Here is a 21,615-nt window from a genome sequence, read left to right as displayed (position 1 = left end):
ATCTGCTGCAGTGCAGGGGACCCAGATTCAATCCCTGGGTTGGGAAGATCCCTTGGAGAAGGAAATGGCAACCCACTCCAGAATCCTTGCCTGGAAAATCTCATGGACAAAGGAACCTGGTGGGCTGCAATCCATGGGGTCGCAAAGAGTAGGGCACAACTGAGCTACTAACACTTACTTACTTTATATATATATATATATATATATATATATATATATTTGAATTAGTAACATTCCAAATTCTTCTGAAAAATTTTTGAAGTCTGTATTTCCGCCAATAGTCTCATAAAAAATTTGGCACTATCAATGGTGCTATCATAGTAATTAAGGAATAGAAATAACTAAGGTTATCACACAAATCTGTTTTGGCTTTATTTTTAAGTTTGAAATGCAAATGGTTGATACAGTTCATTGTAGATAACTTCAGGGTGTCTATATTTAAATTTAGTATGAGGCAAGGACTCACATAAAATATACATTGTTAGAAATCTTTTGCTTCACAAATATTTAACTTGAATAATGCAGAAGTATGACTTAATCCTATATCTTTGTCCGGGGGGTGGTGTGGGGAATGAATTAGGGTTCTGCTTTCCATGAGCTATCCTGAATTTCTTTAGATGTGGTATTTTATTTTAATATTTCACTAGCATAAAAAAGAGAGCAGAAAGAGTTAATTAGCATGATTTTCTGCTAAAAAACAAAACTATAGTGATATTTTTGTTTTTAAAGTAATTGTATTTATTTTCATTGAATCAAGAAAGTAATGATTGAGTAGAGAAGTAACGACACCTCAATAGAGTGTTTTTTACTAATTATGCCAACTATAAGAATCTTATATTTCACAGCCCTAATATTTTAAGACATCTTTAGAAACTTAAAAGCTTTTTTGAAAACTGTATAATAAACATAACATAAAGATTTAAGGGACTAGATCTGATAGATAGAGTGCCTGATGAACTATGGACTGAGGTTCATGACATTGTACAGGAGACAGGGATCAAGACCATCCCCATGGAAAAGAAATGCAAAAAAGCAAAATGGCTGTCTGGGGACACCTTATAAATAGCTGTGAAAAGAAGAGAAGCGAAAAGCAAAGGAGAAAAAGAAAGATATAAGCATCTGAATGCAGAATTCCAAAGAATAGCAAGAAGAGATAAGAAAACCTTCCTCAGTGATCAATGCAAAGAAATAGAGGAAAACAACAGAATGGGAAAGACTAGAGATCTCTTCAAGAAAATTAGAGATACCAAGGGAGCATTTCATGCAAAGATGGGCTCAATAAAACAGAAATGGTACAGACCTAACAGAAGCAGAAGATATTAAGAAGAGATGGCAAGAATACAGAAGAACTGTACAAAAAAGATCTTCAAGACCCAGATAATCATGATGGTGTGATCACTCACCGATAGCCAGACATCCTGGAATGTGAAGTCAAGTGGGCCTTAGAAAGCATCACTATGAACAAAGCTAGTGGAGGTGATGGAATTTCAGTTCAGCTATTTCAAATCCTGAAAGAATATGCTGTGAAAGTGCTGACTCAATATGCCAGCAAATTTGGAAAAATCAGCAGTGGCCACAGGACTGGAAAAGGTCAGTTTTCATTCCAATCCCAAAGAAAGGCAATGCCAGAGCATGCTCAAACTACTGCACAATTGCACTCATCTCACACGCTAGTAAAGTAATGCTCAAAATTCTCCAAGCTAGGCTTCAGCAATACGTGAACCGTGAACTTCCAGATGTTCATGTTGGTTTTAGAAAAGGCAGAGGAACCAAAGATCAAATTGCCAACATCCGCTGGATCATCAAAAAAGCAAGAGAGTTCCAGAAAAACATCTATTTCTGCTTTATTGACTATGCCAAAGCCTTTGACTGTGTGGATCACAATAAACTGTGGAAAATTCTGAAAGAGATGGGAATACCAGACCACCTGATCTGCCTCTTGAGAAACCTGTACGCAGGTCAGGAAGCAACAGTTAGAACTGGACATGGAACAACAGACTGGCTCCAAATAGGAAAAGGAGTATGTCAAGGCTGTATATTGTCACCTTGTTTATTTAACCTCTATGCAGAGTACATCATGAGAAATGCTGGGCTGAAAGAAGCACAAGCTGGAATCAAGTTTGCCAGGAGAAATATCAATAACCTCAGATATGCAGATGACACCACCCTTATGGCAGAAAGTGAAGAGGAACTCAAAAGCCTCTTGATGAAAGTGAAAGTGGAGAGTGAAAAATTTGGCTGGCATCTGGTCCCATCACTTCATGGGAAATAGGTGGGGAATCAGTGGAAACAGTGTCAGACTTCATCTTTTAGGGCTCCAAAATCACTGCAGATGGTGATTGCAGCCATGAAGTTAAAAGACACTTACTCCTTGGAAGGAAAGTTTTTCCAACCTAGATAGCATATTCAAAAGTAGAGACATTACTTTGCCAACAAAGGTCCATCTAGTCAAGGCTATGTTTTGGCAAAGAGTCAGACATAACTGAGCGACTGAACTGAACTGAAACCTCACATGGGGCTTCCCTGGTAGCTCACATGGTCATGTATGGATGTGAGAGTTGGACTGTGAAGGAAGCTGAGCGCCAAAGAATTGATGCCTTTGAACTGTGGTGTTGGAGAAAACTCTTGAGAATCCCTTGGACTGCAAGGAGATCCAACCAGTCCATTCTAAAGGAGATCAGCCCTGGGTGTTCTTTGCAGGGAATGATGCTAAAGCTGAAACTCCAGTACTTTGGCCACCTCATGCGAAGAGTTGACTCATTGGAAGAGACTGATGCTGGGAGGGATTGGGGGCAGGAGGAGAAGGGGACGACAGAGGATGAGATGGCTGTATGGCATCACCAACTCGATGGATGAGAGTTTGAGTGAACTCCAGGAGTTGGTGATGATTAGGAAGGCCTGGAGTGCTGCGATTCATGGGTTCGCAAAGAGTCAGACATAACTGAGCGACTGAACTGAACTGAAACCTCACATGGGGCTTCCCTGGTAGCTCACATGGTAAGGAATCTGCCTGCAATGTGGGAGACTTTGATCCCTGGGCCAAGAAGATGCCCTGGAGAAGGGAATGACTACACACTCCAGTATTCTTGCGTGGAGAATCCCATGGATGTAAGAGACTGAAGGGCTACAGTCCAGATGGCAGAGGATGAGACGGTTGGATGGCATCACTGACTCCATGGAATTGAAGTTGAGCAAGCTTCTGGAAATGTTGAAGAACAGAACTCTGGTGAGCTGCAGTCCATGAGGTTTCAAAGAGCTGGACATCACTGAGCAACTGAACTGAACTGAAACCTCCCATATTTAATAGGAATCATTTGAGAAAATTTTGCACATAGCTATTGTTATCACAGTCAAAATGTTGAACATATCCATTACCATAAAGTCTCCCTCTTGCTCTTTTACAATCTTTCCCACTCAGTTCTCCTTTCCACCCCATCCCCAGGCAACCACTGATTCCTTGGTGTCATTTGACATTAGCTTGCATTTTCTAAATTTAACCAAAATGAAATGATACCATAGGTACTTTTTGTCTAGTTTCTTTCATACAACATATTTTTATATTTTTCCATGTATTTTGAGTGTAACAAAAGTTCATTGAGTTTATTGATGATTAATGTTTCATTCTTTAAATGTATCATAAATTGTTTACCCACTTACCTGCTGGTGGACATTTAAGCCATATCCAGTTTGGAAATATTACAAATAAAGTGTTGTAAACATTCATGTACAAATCTTTGTGTAGACACAAATATTAAAGAAATACTGCTTGAGTAAATTTTCTTGTAAGACTCAAGATCAATATACAAAATCAATTTAATTCCTACATAACAGCAATAAGAAATCAGAAAATAAAAAAAAATTTACATTCCATTTTTGATAAAATATTCAGGGTTAAATCTGACAAAGGATGTGAAAAACCTGTATTTGCATTTAAAAATATAAAACATTGTTGAACAAGATTAAAGAAATAAATAAGTGGAGAGATATCCTGTGTTATGGCTCTAAAGATTCAATATTGTTACAGCATCCCTAAACTAAACAAAGAGATTCAGCCAAATTCCAATAAAAATGTCAGTAAGCCTTTTGGGGGAAGAAACTCGCAAACAAAAACAACTTTGAAAAAGAAGCTTAAATTTGAAGTTTAAATTTCTGATATTTACAGTTTTCATAACAGATCCTTTTTTAATCCATTTACATTCAACCTATCTAAATTTTATGTTTACATTATTTTTATGTTTAAAATTAATGCCTTGCAAACCACATATAGTAGGGTCTTGCATTTTATCCACTCTGTAAATATCTATCTTTTAATTAAGGTGTTTGGGAGATCAACAGTTTAATTATTGATATTAGTGGATTTAGCCACCAATTTATCTTTGACATTTCCTATGCAAAAGCAACTTCAGGACAAGTTTCTTGGCATCCCTTCAAACCAAGTTTTACTACTTCCTAAACTTTCTAAGAGAAAATAATTTTTGTTTTTTCTTTCAGTTAATACTTCTTACTTCTTTAAGTATTTCTTTTTGAGGATCTTGTTTCTGTTCATCAACCTCCTAACAGTATATTATAGCTTATATATATTACCTTTAAAGTGAAAACCTTAAAACTGAATTACAGGGTTTCTAATTTCTCCACATCTTCACCAACACTCCTCTTTTGTTTTGTTTTTTGATAATAAGCAACCTGACAAAAAAAGTGATAGTGTTGGTCGCTTAGTTGTGCATGACCTCCATGTACCTTAGCCCACCAAGGTCCTCTGTCCTTGGGCTTCTGCAGGCAAGAACATTGGAGTGGGTTGCCATGCCTTGCTCCAGGGGATCTTCCCAACACAGGATCAAACCCAAGTCTCTTTAGTCTCCTGCATTGGCAGGTAGGTTCTTTATCACTAACACCACCTGGGAAGCCCAATATGCTAGGTATTTTCAAAAAACAAAACAAACAAAAAAAAGTATTCAATTAGCAACATTGATCTATACGCAAATTTTAAATTAGAGTTATACAATGAAAGAAAAAGAATAAGTGTTATCAAGCTAGAAACCAGTATTATATTTTTAATTGCTTCTTTTAGGTATATCATCTTATGGTTTATCCACATATCTTCATGGATTAATTGGATTATGGCCCCATTTATGACAAATGGTTTTTTTCTTTAATACATTTGAGAAAATAATATTCAACTTAGTTCAAAATGTTCATTAAACTCATAGGGATAAATGGGAGGTATAAGAGAAGATCAAAAAGCTAACAGGCAGAGGACTCCATCATGATTTTCCTGTACCTATAATAATATGGTAGTTATATTAATAAAATGATAGTATGAATCACAAATGATAGCATGGTGACCTGCCTGAGGAGGTTACAAAACTATGAAGGATTTCTATCAGTGTAGACTTCAGAACTATGTCATTTCAGCTATAATTGAAAACAGCTAGTAAATATTGTTTTTGAGCAGAAAACTCAAAGATTGAAATCAAGTAAATCCATTCTATATAAATAGTTATGGGTGTATTATTGTCTAATGATTTTTTATCATGACTGTAAATAGCAAGATACTAACACTAAATATTTTCTGTTACTATATGATATTTGACATAAAATTCATTTTTATTCTCTACTGGTAAGCAGAATGATTCCGTTTCTGAGACCCACAAGGAGAAGAAAATCTCTGCTTAACAAATACAGAGAATAAACAGATAAAATTCACCCCTCTGATAATGTTACTCAGATGCCTCTTTTCCAGAATTTATCTAGGAAAACACAGTGGTATTTATTCAAATATTTTAAATTCTTGATAAGCAAGAACGATGTAAATCCAAATACTGCTATGGTTGTTATTTCTCTCAGAACTCTAGGCATAGTCTCCTCAGAAATGTAATTAAAATTTGCATACTCTTATTAAATGAAACTATTTGAGGGCAATCATTTGGTTGCTTTCAGAATAGAGCTTTGCTTTCAGAAATGGTTTGTGAATGTTATTTAATGCATCCCCAAGGCTTCAAAAGGAAAATGTGAAAGGACCTCCAGCAGGAGCTCTGCCTAAAATTCCCAAGCGTCAGCCTCGTTTTGCAAAGTATATTTTAAAATGAAGGAATGTTTCATAAATGGAAGTCAATGACCTAAGGCCAATATAAGAAGACCTGAGAGGATTTGAATTATATGAGCTGTATGTATGTTATGTGTGTGTGTATAACATATTTATTGGCCAAACAGGCTACTTATGAGCTGAAGACAGATGGAATCAAGATTGGTCACCTTAAATTGTCATCTTTCCTACACACTCATATTGGACAGTATGATACCTTTCAGAAATTGATTCCTGGGAGTCAAATAAAGAAAACAAAGGGTTGAGTGAGCACAACAATAGTTAAATATACTTTCTAGGTAGTATCCAATTGTGAACTTTTAATCTGGGAAATACTGCTCAATATAGAAAAATGGAGGATCATCAGGAGCAACTTAGTCAGGAGAAAATATGTACTGATGTAAAATAAATATAAATATGGTGTCCTTTGAAATGTAAAAAATTAAAAGGAACTATTTTATCATTAGCTAAGAAAAGCATAGCTTAGAAAAACAGCTTTTCCCGATGCACTAGTTTATCGTAAAGAAGAGTAGCATTACACCTACACAGAGAGGGGGAGCTTCAAAAACCTTCAGCAGAAGTGAAAAGGAAGGAAATAGAAATCAGGTTCTGTATAGCACTCTCTGAGAGCTCCTATTTCACAAAGCAAGCATGTGCATACATTGAACTTACTTGACAATTTAGGCAAACATATAGCCACTAGTATATTTACAAAATGCTCCTCTGTTTTTTCTCATAAGCTTCACATCAGCGCTATTTATCTAAATCTTAAAAGCAAACATAGATGGAGGAATTTCAATGAAGTAAAGAGCAGGTAAAATGAGAGAGGAAAACCACAATTTACAAAACAGATATAAAGGAATTAAGTAATATTATGCACAAAGATTTAAAATGTGAAAGACGCACAAAGATTTACAATGTGAAAATTGATCCACAAGAGAATCAGACAGCTCAACGAAAATGACCTTAAACAATTCTAATTCTACATGTAAATAGTTTTTCCAACCTCATAATGTGTCATATTGTTCAGTTTGTGTTTTTGTGTACTGTACTTTGAAAAAGTTCTAAGAATAACTATTTAATACAGAGCCTAAGCTATTTAAAGACTGCTTCTGCTTAGTGAATATTTAAAAGTAGTGAAATAGGAAAGGAATTTGCATAATCCTCTCTGATTTTCCAATCCAATATAAAAGAGGGTAAAAATTCATCGACAATACTAGAAAAACAAAATAATTTCTGTAGTTTATGTAGGGTAGTGCCATTCAGATATGTTTCTCTAATAGCTCAGTTGGTAAAGAATCTGCCTGCAATGCAAGAGACCCCAGTTCAATTCCTGGGTAGGGAAGATCCCCTGGAGAAGGGATAAACTATCCCTCCAGTATTCTTGGGCTTCCTTTGTGACTTGGCTGGTAAAGAATCCGCCTGCCATGTGGAAGACCTGGGTTCAATCATTCACTATAAATACAAGGTGAGGAACACATATAATTTAAATTTTTCTAGTAGACACAGTGAAAAAGTAAAAAGATACATGAAATTAAATAATTTTTTACTAAAAGAGTATATTCAAAATATTATTTTTCAGTATAACTGACTTTGCTGTGATGCAGAAGTGTATTAGTTTCGAACCTATATCACTAAACTCTGTATCAACACAATATTATTAATATTGAATTCAGAGTATTGACTAATTTGAAAAGCAATTCTAAATGTATTGATAACAAAACAAAACCTGTTCTTCAAATTTTTCTTGTAGCTTTTGCAAGTCAATTTATATAACATTTGATTACAATTTAAATCTCCTGCACATAGATTCCTGGTAGAAAATATAAAATCTTTATTATTGACTTTTATTATGAAAAATTTTGAATCTAACATAAATTCTCGTACTTATCTGTCTAGGTAACAAACATGCTTTCCTTTCCTTGGAGCTTTGAAAGTATTTTGTTCCTATAAAGTGTGATAACTAGTGAGAGACTATAAGTCATGCTGCCATTTTTTAACATTTTACAATTACTCCTTTTGTTGTAAGGAAATCTTAAATATAACAGCATAGTAATTCATTGTAAAACTTTTCCATAGTTCAATCAATAACATTGGCAAATAAGATTATTAAAGTCTTTGTTGACTATTTCTTTCAGTGGTTCCATAAACTGGTGAAGATTCATAGCCTTTAAACATGCCAAACAATTTTGACAACTGTAACCATGATACTTTTCTTAAGACCTGCCTCAGCAAACTGAGCAGCAATATTTTAGAGTATATCATGTAATAGAATAAAACCATAAAAGATATTTCAGTCTCTTATTACAAAATGCCAATAAATTTGATTTTTTTTTTGTACTTAACATATCTGGGACACTGCTCTTCAAAATGAAACTAATATTTTTTGTTCATGTCAAGGTATTTATTATTATATTGAAGAATCAAAATATTTATTCCACAATTTGATTTTTTAGGCTATAAATTTACATGTCACCATTCGTCAGTTTCCTAAATAAAATACAACCAAAATATTGAGCCGTATTTCATATCACATGACTCATCAGATATTTGATTTCTTTTTAATTGTTTGGATCAGTTGATCTTCTTCATGTTTAGAAAAGATTTATATTCCACAAGAAAATGTGTGGTGGCTTATTCACTTCTCTTTCTCTTATTCACTATTCACTTCTCTTTTTTAAAAATAATTTATTTATTTTAATTGGAGGCTAATTACTTTACAATATTATAGTGGTTTTTGCCATACATTGACAAGAATCAGCCATTGGTGCACGTGTTCCCCATCCTGAATCCCGCTCCCACCTCCTTCCCCACCCCATCACTCAGGGTCATCCCAGTTCACCAGCCCTGAGCACCCTGTCTAATGCATCAAACCTGGACTGGTCATCTATTTCACATATGATAATATAAATGTTTCAATGCTATACTCTCAAATCATCCCACCCTCACCTTCTCCCACAGAGTCCAAAAGTCTATTCTTTACATCTGTGTCTCTTTTGCTGTCTTGCATATAGGGTGATCATTACCATCTTTCTAAATTCCATATATATGCATTAATATACTGTATTGGTGTTTTTGTTTCTGACTTAATTCACTCTGGAAAATAGGCGCCAGTTTCATCCTCCTCATTAAAACTGATTCAAATGCATTCTCTTTAATAGCTGAGTAATATTCCATTGTGCATATGTACCACATGTTTTTTATCCATTTACCTGCTAATGGACATCTAGGTTGCTTCCATGTCCTGGCTATTGTAAACAATGCTGCAATGAACATTGAGGTACATGTGTCTGTTTCAATTCTGGTTTCCTTGGTGTGTATGCCCAGCAGTGGGATTGCTGGGTCATATGGCAGTTCTATTTCCAGTTTTTTTAAGGAATCTCCACTCTGTTCTCCATAGTGGCTGTACTAGTTTGCATTCCCACCAATTGTTTGTAGACTTTTTGATAGCAGCCATTCTGACCAGTGTGAGATGATACCTCATTATGGTTTTGATTTGCATTTCTCTGATAATGAGTGATGTTGTGCATCTTTTCATGTGTTTGATAGCCATCTGTATGTCTTCTTTGAAGAAATGTCTATTTAGTTCTTTGACCCATTTTTTGATTAGGTCATTTATTTTTCTGGAATTGAGCTGCAGGAGTTGCTTGTATATTTTTGAGATTAATTCTTTGTCAGTCGCTTCATTTGTTATTGTTTTTTCCATTCTGAAGGCTGTCTTTTCACCTTGCTTATAGTTTCCTTCGTTGTGCAAAAGCTTTTAAGTTTTATTAGGTCCCATTTGTTTATTTTTGCTTTTATTTCCATTACTATGGGAGGTAGGTCATAAAAGATCCTGCTGTTATTTATGTCAGAGTGTTTTGCCTATGTTTTCCTCTAGGAGTTTTATAGTTTCTGGTCTTACATTTAGATTTTTAATCAATTTTGAGTTTATTTTTGTGTATGGTGTTAGAAAGTGTTCTGGTTTCATTCTTTTACAAGTGGTTGACCAGTTTTCCAAGCACCACTTGTTAAAAAGATTGTCTTTTCTCCATTGTGAATTCTTGTTTCCTTTGTCAAAGATAAGGTGTCCATAGGTGCATGGATTTATCTCTGGGTTTTCTATTTTGTTCCATTGATCTATTTTCTGTCTTTTTGCCAGTATCATACATCTTGTTGACTGTAGCTTTGTAGTATAGTCTGAAGTCAGACAGGTTGATTCCTTCAGTTCCATTCTTCTTTCTCAAGATTGCTTTGGCTATTCGAGGTTTTTTGTATTTCCATACAAATTGTGAAATTATTTGTTCTAGTTCTCTGAAAAATACCATTGGTAGCTTGATAGGGATTGCATTGAATCTATAGATTGCTTTGCATAGTATACTCATTTTCACTATATTGAATCTTCCAATCCATTACCAAGGTATATTTCTCCTTTTATTTGTATAATCTTTGATTTCTTTCATCAGTGTTTTATAGTTTTCTATATATAGGTCTTTTGTTTCTTTAGGTAGATTTATTCCTAAGTATTTTATTCTTTTCGTTGCAATGGTGAATGGAATTGTTTCCTTAATTTCTCTTTCTGTTTTCTCATTGTTAGTGTGTAAGAATGTAAGGGATTTCTGTGTGTTAATTTTATATTCTGCAACTTTTCCATATTCATTGATTAGCTCTAGTAATTTTCTGGTGGAGTCTTTAGGTTTTTCTATGTAGAGGATCATGTCATCGGCAAACAGTGAGGGTTTTACTTCTTGTTTTCTTATCTGGATTCTTTTTATTTCTTTTTCTTCTCTGATTACCATGGCTAAAACTTCCAAAACTATGTTGAAAAGTAGTGGTGAGAGTGGGCATGCTTGTCTTATTCCTGACTTTAGGGGAAATGCTTTCAATTTTTCACCATTGAGGATAGTTTTTCTGTGGGTTTATCATACATGGCTTTTATTATGTTGAGGTATGTTCCTTCTATGCCTGCTTTCTGGAGTTTGTTTTTTTTTTTTTTTTTTTTAAATCATCAATGGCTGTTGAGTTTTGTCAAAGGCTTTCTCTGCATCTATTGAAATATTCATATGGTTTTCATCTTTCAATTTGTTAATGTGGTGTATCACATTGATTTGTGAATATTGAAGAATCCTTGCATCCCTGAGATAAAGCCCACTTGGTCATGATGTGTGATCTTTTTGGTATGTTTTTGGATGCTGTTTGCTAGAATTTTGTTAAGGATTTTTGCATCTATGTTCATCAGTGATATTGGCCTATAGTTTTCTTTTTTTTGTGGCATCTTTGTTAGGTTTTGGTATTCAGGTGATGGTGGCCTCATAGGATGTGTTTGGAAGTTTACTTTCCTCTGAAATTTTCTGGAAGAATTTGAGTAGTATAGGTATTAGCTCTTCTCTAAATTTTTGGTAGAATTCAGCTGTGAGTCCGTCTGGTCCTGGGCTTTTTTTTTGTTGGAAGATTTTTGATTACAGTTTCGATTTCCGTGGTTATGAAGGGTCTGTTAAGATTTTCTATTTCGTCCTGGTTCAGTTTTGGAAAGTTAAACTTTTTAAAAAATTTGTCCATTTCTTCTAAGTTGTCCATTTTATTGGCATAAGTTGCTGATTGTAGTCTCTTATGATCTATTGGACTTCTGTGTTGTCTTTTGTGATTTCTCCACTTTAATTTCTAATTTTGCTAATTTGATTCTTCTCCCTTTTTTTCTTGATGAGTCTGGCTAATGGTTTGCCTATTTTATTTATCTTCTCAAAGCTTTTATCTTTGTTGATTTTTACTATGGTCTCCTTTGTTTCTTTTTCATTTATTCCTGCCCCAATTTTTATGATTTCTTTCCTTCTACTAACACTGGGGTTCTTCATTTCTTCTATTTCTAGTTGCTTTAGGTGTAGAATTAGGTTACTTATTTGATTTTTCTCTTGTTTCTTGAAGTAAGCTTATATTGCTATGAAACTTCCCCTTAGCAGTATTTTTACTAAATCCCATAGGTTTTGGGGTTTTTTTTGTTTTCATTTTCATTCATTTCTATGCATATTTTTATTTCCTTTTTTATTTCTTCTGTGATTTGTTAGTATTCAGAAGCATGTTGTTTAGTCTCCATATGTTTGTATTTTTAATATTTTTTTTTCCCCTGTTGCTGCTGCTGCTGCTAAGTCGCTTCAGTCATGTCCGACTCTGTGCGACCCCATAGATGGCAGCTCACCAGGTTCCCCCATCCCTGGGATTCTCCAGGCAAGAACACTGGAGTGGGTTGCCATTTCCTTCTCCAATGCATGAAACTGAAAAGTGAAAGTGAAGTCGCTCAGTCGTGTCTGACTCTTAGCGACCTCATGGACTGCAGCCTACCAGGCTCCTCCATCCATGGGATTTTCCAGGCAAGAGTACTGGAGTGGGGTGCCATTGCCCTCTCCGTTTCCCCTGTAGTTGACATCTAATCTTACCGCATTGTGATCAGAAAAGATGCGTAGAATGATTTCAATTTTTTTGAATTTACCAAGGCAGACTTATGACCCAAGATGTGATCTATCTTGGAGAAAGTTCTGTGTGCACTTGAAAAAAAGGTGAAATTCATTGTTTTGGGGTGAAATGTCCTATAGATATCAATTAAGTCTAACTGTTCCATTGAGTCATTTAAAGTTTGTGTTTCCTTGCTAATTTTCTGTTTAGTTGATCCATCCATAGGTGTGAGTAGGGTATTAAAGTCTCCCACTATTATTGTGTTACTCTGAATTTCCCCTTTCATACTTGTTAGCATTTGTCTTACATATTGCAGTGCTCATATGTTGGGTGCATATATATTTATAATTGCTATATTTTCTTCTTGCATTGATCCTTTGATCATTATGTTATGTCCTTCTTTGTCTCTTTTTATGGCCTTTATTTCAAAGTCTATTTTATCTGATATGAGTATTGCTACTCCTGCCTTTTTTTTTTTTTTTTTGGTCTCCATTTGCATGAAGTATCTTTTTCCAGCCCTTTACTTTCAGTCTGTATGTGTCCCTTGGTTTGAGGTGGGTCTCTTGTAGACAGTATATATAGGGGTCTTTTGTATCCATTCAGCAAGTCTTTGTCTTTTTGCTGGGGCATTCAACCCATTTATATTTAAGGTAATTATTGATAAGTATGATCCAATTGCCATTTACTTTGTTGTTTGGGGTTCGAGTTTATAAACTTTTTCTGTGTTTCCTGTCTAGAGAAGATCCTTTAGCATTTATTGAAGAGCTGATTTGGTGGTGCTGAATTCTCTCAGCTTTTGCTTCTCTGTGAAGCTTTTGATTTCTCCTTCATATCTGAATGAGATCCTTGCTGGGTACAGTAATCTGAATTGTAGGTTTTTCTCTTTCATAACTTTAAGTATGTCCTGCTATTCCTTTCTGGCCTGAAGAGTTTCTATTGAAAGATCAACTGTTATCCTTATGGGAATCCCCTTGTGTGTTATTTGTTGTTTTTCCCTTGCTGCTTTTATTATTTGTTCTTTGTGTTTGATCTTCATTAATTTGATTAATATATGTCTTGGGCTGTTTTGCCTTGGGTTTATCCTGTTTGGGACCCTCTGGGTTTCTTGGGCTTGGGCGGCTATTTCTTTCCCCATTTTAGGGAATTTTCAACTATTATCTTATCAAGTATTTTCTCATGGCCTTTCTTTTTGTCTTCTTCTTCTGGGACTCCTATGATTTGAATGTTGGTGTGTTTGACATTGTCCCAGAGGTCTCTGATATTGTCCTCGTTTCTTTTAATTCTTTTTTCTTTTTTCTTCTCTGCTTCATTTATTTCCACCATTCTATCTTCCACCTCACTTATCCTATCTTCTGCCTCAGTTATTCTACCGTTGGTTCCCTCCAGAGTGTTTTTGATCTCTGTTATTGCATTATTCATTATTGATTGGCTCTTTTTTGTTTCTTCTAGGTCCTTGTTAAACATTTCTTGCATCTTCTCAATCCTTGTCTCCAGACTATTTATCTGTAACTCCATTTTGTTTTCAAGATTTTGGATCACTTTTACTATCATTTTTCTGAATTCTTTTTCAGGTAGACTTCCTATCTCCTCCTCTTTGGTTTGGTTTGGTGGGCTTTTATCATGATCCTTTACCCGCTGAATATTTCTCTGCCTTTTCATTTTGTTTATTTTTTTTTTTTTATGATGTAGAGCATCTTTTCATGTGCCTTTTGGCCATCTGTAAGTCTTCTTTGGAGAAATATCTGCTTAAATTTTCAACCCAGTTTTTTTATTGGGATGTTTTGTATTTTGATATTGAGCTGTCAACTCTTGCCACCTTTATCTTGTTCCTGATCTTAGAGAAAGTGCTTTCAGCTTTTCATATATGGCTTTTATTATGTTGGGGTACATGTGTGCATGATCAGTCAGTTCAGTTGTGTCTGACTCTTTGCAACCCTATGGACTGTAGCCCACGAGGTTCCTCTGCTTATGGGAATCTCCAGGTAAGAATACTGGAGTGGGTCACCATGCTCTTCTCCAGGGGGTCTTCCCGACCTATGGATTGAACCTGTGTCTCCTGTGTCTCCTGCATTGCAAGTGGATTCTTTATCCACTGAGCCACCTGGGAAGCCCAGTATGTTGAGGTAGGTTCTCTCTATGCCTGCTTTTGTTATCATAAATGGGTGTTTAATTTTGTCAAAACCTTTTTATACATCTATTGAGATTATTTGGTTTTTATTCTTTAATTTCTTAATATAGTGTATCACATTGATTGATTTGCATATATTGAAAGATCCTTGCATCCTGGGATAAACCCCACTTGATCATGGTCTATGATCCTTTTAATCTGTTGCAAAATTCCATTTGCTAGTATTTTGTTGAGAATATTTTTGTCTGTGTTCATCAGTGATATTCAGTTCAGTTCAGTCACTCAGTCGTGTCTAACGACACAGGCCGCCCTGTCCATCACCAACTCCTGGAGTTTACTCAAACTCATGTCCATTGAGTCGGTGGTGCCATCCAACCATCTTATCCTCTGTTGTCCCCTTCTCCTCCTGCCTCCAATCTTCCCCAACATCAGGGTCTTTTCAAATGAGTCAGCTCTTCGCATCAGGTGATGTTAATCTGTGATTTTCTTTTTTGTGATATCTTTGTTCGGTTTTGATATCAGAGTGATGGTGGCCTTGTAGAATGAGCTTGGAGGTGTTTCTCCCTCTGCAATCTTTTGGAAGAGCTTGAGAAGGATAGTTATTAACTCTTCTCTAAATGTTTGAGATTCATTTTGTTTAAATTGCTGTGTTTGGGCAGCCTTTCTTAGTTCCACCCAACAGCCAACAAGTTTCAGAGCAAAACATACCAAGCTAATCCTCCAACAATGCAGGAAGCTTATATTGCTATGAAACTTCCCCCTTAGCAGTACTTTTACTGAATCCCATTGGTTTCAGTGTAGGTATGCAGGCTTTTGGGTGATCTCTTGTCAATTAATGTTCCCTGGAGTCTGGAGTTTTCTTGTGTTCTGAGGTTTTGCATTTAAGCCTCCTGCCCCTAGCTTTCAGTCTTATTCTTACAGTAGCCTCAAGACTTCTCCATCCATACAGCACCAATGATAAAACGTCTAGGTTAATGATGAAAAGATTCTCCACAGTGGGGGGCACCCAGAGAGGTTCACAGAGTTGCATGGAGAAGAGAGGAGGGAGGAGGGAGATAGAGGTGACCAGGAGGAGAAGAGGGGGAATCAAAAGGGGGCGAGAGCAATCTAGCCAGTAATCAGTTCCCTATGTGCTCTCCACAGTCTGGAACGCTCAGAGAGGTTCACAGATTTACATAGAGAAGAGAAGAACTAGAAAGGAGATAGAGGTGACCAGGAGGAGAAGAGGAGGAGTCAAAAGGAGAGAGAGACAGATCTAGCCAGTAATCATTTCCATAAGTTTCTCCACAGCCTGGAACACCCAAAGAGATTCACACAGTTGGGCAGAGACAAGAAGGAGGAGGGAGGAGATAGAGGTGACCTAGGGGAGAAAAAGGAGAGTCAAAAGGCAGAAAGAGCAACCAAGTCAGTAATCACACTCCTAAGTAAAAATGGGTCCTGAAGATTGGATTCTTAAAGGTACAAAATTGATAACAAATACCAAAAGCAAAGATTAAAAATCTAGAGTAGAGGTTAGACTCTCAAAAATATAATATTTTTTAAAAAATCACAAATTATAAAAATTATATATATGAAATTTGCCTTAAAAATAGGGTCTTTTTTTTTTGCAAGGTAATAGTAGGTTATAAAAATGAAAATTAAAGGAGTAATAAAGAACTTAAAAATAATAAAAAAATTTAAAAAATGATAATAGTAAAATATATCTAGGAATTTCTCTGGAGTTTTGAGGGCAGTGTGGGTCAGTTCAGTTTCAGATAGTTACTTTTTCAAGCTTGTGCTTGTTCTCAAGGTCTACAGGCCCATTCCAATGTAGTCAGTGCTAACTACAGGGTTTTAATCTGTTGCACCTGTCACTTCCAAAGCAGTTCCCTCTTCTTTGTTTATTTTGGCTTCCTCTGTTTGCAAGTCTCTTCAGTGTCTAATTTCCATCCTGACACAAGGGGGTGAAGTTGGTCACTTATTTAAGCTAACTTGTTCAGTTGTGCTGTGGGGAGGGAGGAACACTGCAAACAAATATCACTGGTGTGTGTGGGGAGGGCTCACAGTGTCTGGGCCACACAGGGTTTGTCCCAGCTCATGGTGCATGTGCTTTTTGTGGTCTACACTGCTCAGTCTCCAGGTTGCTCTGCAAGGGAACTGTCTAAAGCCAGCCCTGGGTTGTGTGCACTTCCCAGGTCTAAGTTGCTTAGGTTCAGGTTCTCAGGTACTCCACAAAGGCACAGACTCAGCTGGGCATGCGTTTTGTGCCCTTTCCAGGTCTGAGCAGCTCAGGTGACCAGGTGCTTGGCAAGTGCACTCTCCCAGGTGTGAGGTCGGTCTTATCACCTCTGCAGTCCCAGCCCCTCGGTTTCCTAGGTGCTCAGCAAGAGCACCATCTCAGGTGTGCTGTGTGTCTCCTCTGGGGAGCTGATCTCTGACTGCAACCCTCCTGATGGATGTCAACTGTCCAGGATCCCAAGAAGACTTGGTTAGCAACTGGGAGCCTGCTCACAGTTTGGTGGAAGATGCCCTCTCTGGGGCCGAGATTGCCCCTCACCTTCTGGCTCTTTCTGTCACCTGTCTGCCTCTCTGCCTCCATTGGGGGGAGGCACCAGTCTGCAGCTGGCTAGCTCTCCTGTGGTATTCACGCAATCCTTTGTTCTGTGAGCAGGTCAGGCTGTGCCTTAGAGCTTTTCAAGAGAAAATTCTCTCTCTCTCTTTTTTTCTCTCTCTCTGGTTGTCCCACAGTTTGGTTGCTATCTTAAGTTAGCCCCCTCAGATTGTCCTCTGGGCATTCAGGCCCAGTCCTTACCCTAAGCATGCAGCTCGCATCTACCTGTTCAGCCCCTGCACGCAGTTGGCATATGTCAGCATCAAGGCTACTTCTGTGCTGGGAGTTGTGTTTAGGCACATAAATTGTGGCATTTTTGTTTGTTTGTTTTTCCTCCTCGTTATGTTGCCCTTTGAGATTCCAAAACTCCCCACAGACCCAGTTGTGAGAGGGTTTCCTGGTGTTTTGAAACTTCTCCTTCATGACTCCCTCCTCTGGAGGGTCTTTGTCCCTAACTCTTTTGTCTCTCTTTTTATCTTTTATATTTTGTCCTACCTCCTTTCGAAGAGAATGGGCTGGCTTTCTAGGTGACTGGTGTCTTCCGCCAGCATTCAGAAGTTGTTTTGTGGAATTTGCTCAGTGTTCAAATGATCTTTCAATGAATTTGTGGGGGAGAAAGTGATCCTCCCATCTTATTCCTCTGCCATCTTTGGACCGCCCAGATTATTCACTTCTTTTAAAAAGCTGTTTTTAGAGAGCGCACTGAGCGCCGAGATGTAGTTGTCCAGAATGGGGCCTTGGCAACCCTGGCAGCGTGGCGCGAACAGCTGTAGGAAGTCCCGGCGGCAGTAGGGGTGGCCTTCCCGCTTGTGGAAACCTAGGAGCGGGAACAGAGTAAGGAGGAAGGAAAAGGGTGCGAGGTGGCCCCGGGAGCCCACAAAGATCTGAGACTGGGGGGCCCGATGCAGCGCAGTGAGAGGACACAGTCGGTGGAGAGGGACAGGGTCTGGATGGGGGGCAGAGCGGGAGCGAGTGGGATGGGAATCCACAGGTGGGATAGGCTGGGTCCAGGAGAGAGCAGGAGAAAATTCAGGCCCGCGAGGATTTCGGAAGTCCTAGTGGTGGGCCCAAAGGGAGCGGGGCGGGAAAAAAAAGAAAAAAAAAAAAAAAAAGCTGTTTTTAATCTATTCCTTATAATTTTGTAATAAAATTTTAATAACAAAAATAATAGTTTTCCATCTTTTGATCTTAAAATGTGTGTGTCCGTGTGTTTTTTTTATGAATATAAGAATCCAAGCAATTTTAAAGTTGGTCAAAATTGAAATATCAGATCTTATTAAAATTAAATTTGTTTCAGAATTGTATTTTAATTTCAGATGAATAATTTCATTGATTCTTTTTAGACTACTGAGAGAAAGCATCAAATTCACTACTTCCTTATAAGAACCCTTTTTGTTCACTTTGTTATCATTAATTTTTTTTTTCATTCTGCTCTTGCCACTGCAAATCACACTACTATTCATCATTAGATTTGTGACATACTGTTAACAAGGCTGTTGCCACAGAATCATAGCCCTGCCCCTACCTTGAATAGAAACCAATTACATTTATCTAAGTTTCAGAAGGAAGCTTTAAAGAGAAAAAAACAAGAACTGGTTGGAATCAACTAGATCCAAGATAGCAGAGTATTTGAGTTCCAGTAAATCTTGAACTTCATTACATGCTCACTGTCGTACATTAACATGCTAAATGATGCACCCACCAGATCTGTGACGGTTCATGATTGCCATGACAACAGCTGGACAAGCCCATAGGAGGACTGAAGAGAGTTTGCATTAGTTTCAGGTTCAAACCACAGCCCTGTTCTCTGATAACACATGAGTATTCCTCCTACTTTCCAATTTTCCCTCTTTTACCTGGACCCTCCTGTATATTTGGTGTCTTTGCCCAAACTGGATTAAGAAGTTTGCTTGGGAACCAGGTTCCCACTTCTCCATTCTTTGGCCACTGAATAAAGCTTGTTCTGTTCCAGTCTGGGCATCTGTTTTGTTACTGGCTGTGCAAATTTGATTGGAAAAAGAACCTCCCTGGCAGTCACAAGGGGTGTGGTGCTCTGCCCAGACTCAGACCCAGGTGTAGATCCTGTTGACCAACTTAGTAACAATACCCTGTACGAGTCTCTTTCTCATTTATGTTTTCTAATTGTAACTAACACGTTCTGAATCTCCACTTGATTTTGCATCAGCAGTGCATTGTTGTTGTTTTAGTCACTAAGTCATGTGGACTGTTTTGCAACCCCATGGACTGTATGTAGCCCCCAGGCTCTTCTGTCTATGGGATTTCCCAGGTGAATACTGGAGAGGGTAGCCATTTCCTTCTCCAGGGGATCTTCCCAGGGATTGAGCTTGTGTCTCCTGCATTGCAGGCAGATTCTTTACTGCTGAGCTACTAGGGAAGTCTACCAGTAGTACATACTAAATCTAAATTAATTTTTTTAATTATTTAAATTTTAAATTATATTATAATTAAGATAATAAATATTTCCACTCTTTCACTAAGTACAATTTACTTAGGTATCACTATAACTCTTTGCATAATATGGTCAATTAAATATATTACAATGTTCCATCAGTGTATAGAAATAATCACTCTAACAGAATCAATCTAACACCGACTAGATAAGGTCTGTGTTTACTTGTAATACTAAAAATGAAACACATACCCAATGTATACTACAATAATAATGTTTTATGTTATGCAAAGGTTAAAATGACGTTTTACAGAAACAATTCAGTTTTACTGAAAAAGTAAAGCTTATGCTTAAAGGAAAAAATATTTTTTACTCCTTCATTTATCACATTTCAATTTATTTTTTAAAAATATAAAATTCCATATTATGTTCTGGTCACATTTAACTGGCTTAACCAGTCACATTTCAAATGTCCAACAGCCATACATGGCTAGAAGTTACTATATTAGAAAGCACAGATATAGAGGCTTAATGGAGTCTATGAAAGACAAATATAATTTCCAAAGCTAAAAATAACATAAAAAAATCCCCACTGAGAGATTTAAAATGTTTACAACTTAGGTGAACTAAATATTACACCTAGTTATAGTCCATGATTGGAGAAGGCAATGGCACCCCACTCCAGTACTCTTGCCTGGAAAATCCCATGGGTGGAGGAGCCTGGTAGGCTGCAGTCCATGGGGTCGCTGAGGGTCGGACACGACTTCACTTTCACTTTCACTTTCACTTTTCACTTGCATGCATTGGAGAAGGAAATGGCAACCCACTTCAGTGTTCCTGCCTGGAGAATCCCAGGGATGGGGGATCCTGGTGGGCTGCCGTCTATGGGGTCCCACAGAGTCAGACACGACTGAAGTGACTTAGCGGTATAGTCCATAATATTTACACTTTTCTAGGGGGAGTTATTTGAAGAGCTGTTTGAATTTGGCATAGCTAATTTAAAGAATTTTTTTTATATTAACGCAATAGATACCAATTAACACTTTATGAAATGGCTAACCTTATTCTTATTATATTTCTATCACCATAATAATATTACTCTATTCTCAAAGAATGATGTTGATCAAATGTGTCTGATTCTTTGCAATCCCATGGACTATAGCCCACCAGGCTCCTCTGTCCATGGGATTCTTCACACAAGCATATTGGAGTGGGTCAGTCAGTCAGTCAGTTCAGTCGCTCAGTCATGTCTGACTTTTTGTGACCCCATGAATGGCAGCACGCCAGGCCTCCCTGTCCATCACCAACTCCTAGAGTTTACTCAGACTCATACCTATCGAGTCAGTGATGCCATCCAACCATCTCATCCTCTGTCATCACCTTCTCTTCCTACCCCCAATCCCTCCCAGCATCAGAGTCTTTTCCAATGAGTCAACTCTTCGCATGAGGTGGCTAAGTACTGGAGTTTCAGCTTTAGCATCATTCCTTCCAAAGAAATCCCAGGGCTGATCTTCAGAATGGACTGGTTGGATCTCCTTGCAGTCCAAGGGACTCTCAAGAGTCTTCTCCAACACCACAGTTCAAAAGCATCAATTCTTCAGCACTCAGCTTTCTTCACTGTCCAACTCTCACATCCATAAATGACCACTGGAAAAACCATAGCCTTGACTAGATGGACCTTTGTTGATTGCTCTCTAGGTTGCTGCTCTCTAGGTTGGTCATAACTTTTCTTCCAAGGAGTAAGCGTCTTTTAATTTCATGGCTGCAATCACAATCTGCAGTGATTTTGGAACCAAAAAAAATAAAGTCTGACACTGTTTCCACTGTTTCCCCATCTGTTTCCCATGAGGTGATGGGACCAGATGCCATGATCTTCGTCTTCTGAATGTTGAGCTTTAAGCCAACTTTTTCACTCTCCACTTTCACTTTCATCAAGAGGCTTTTGAGTTCCTCTTCACTTTCTGCCATAAGGGTGGTGT

Source organism: Bos indicus x Bos taurus, chromosome 2 (assembly GCF_003369695.1).
Source record: "Bos indicus x Bos taurus breed Angus x Brahman F1 hybrid chromosome 2, Bos_hybrid_MaternalHap_v2.0, whole genome shotgun sequence".
In the NCBI taxonomy this organism is placed as follows: domain Eukaryota; kingdom Metazoa; phylum Chordata; class Mammalia; order Artiodactyla; family Bovidae; genus Bos; species Bos indicus x Bos taurus.
This window is presented reverse-complemented; position numbering follows the sequence as displayed.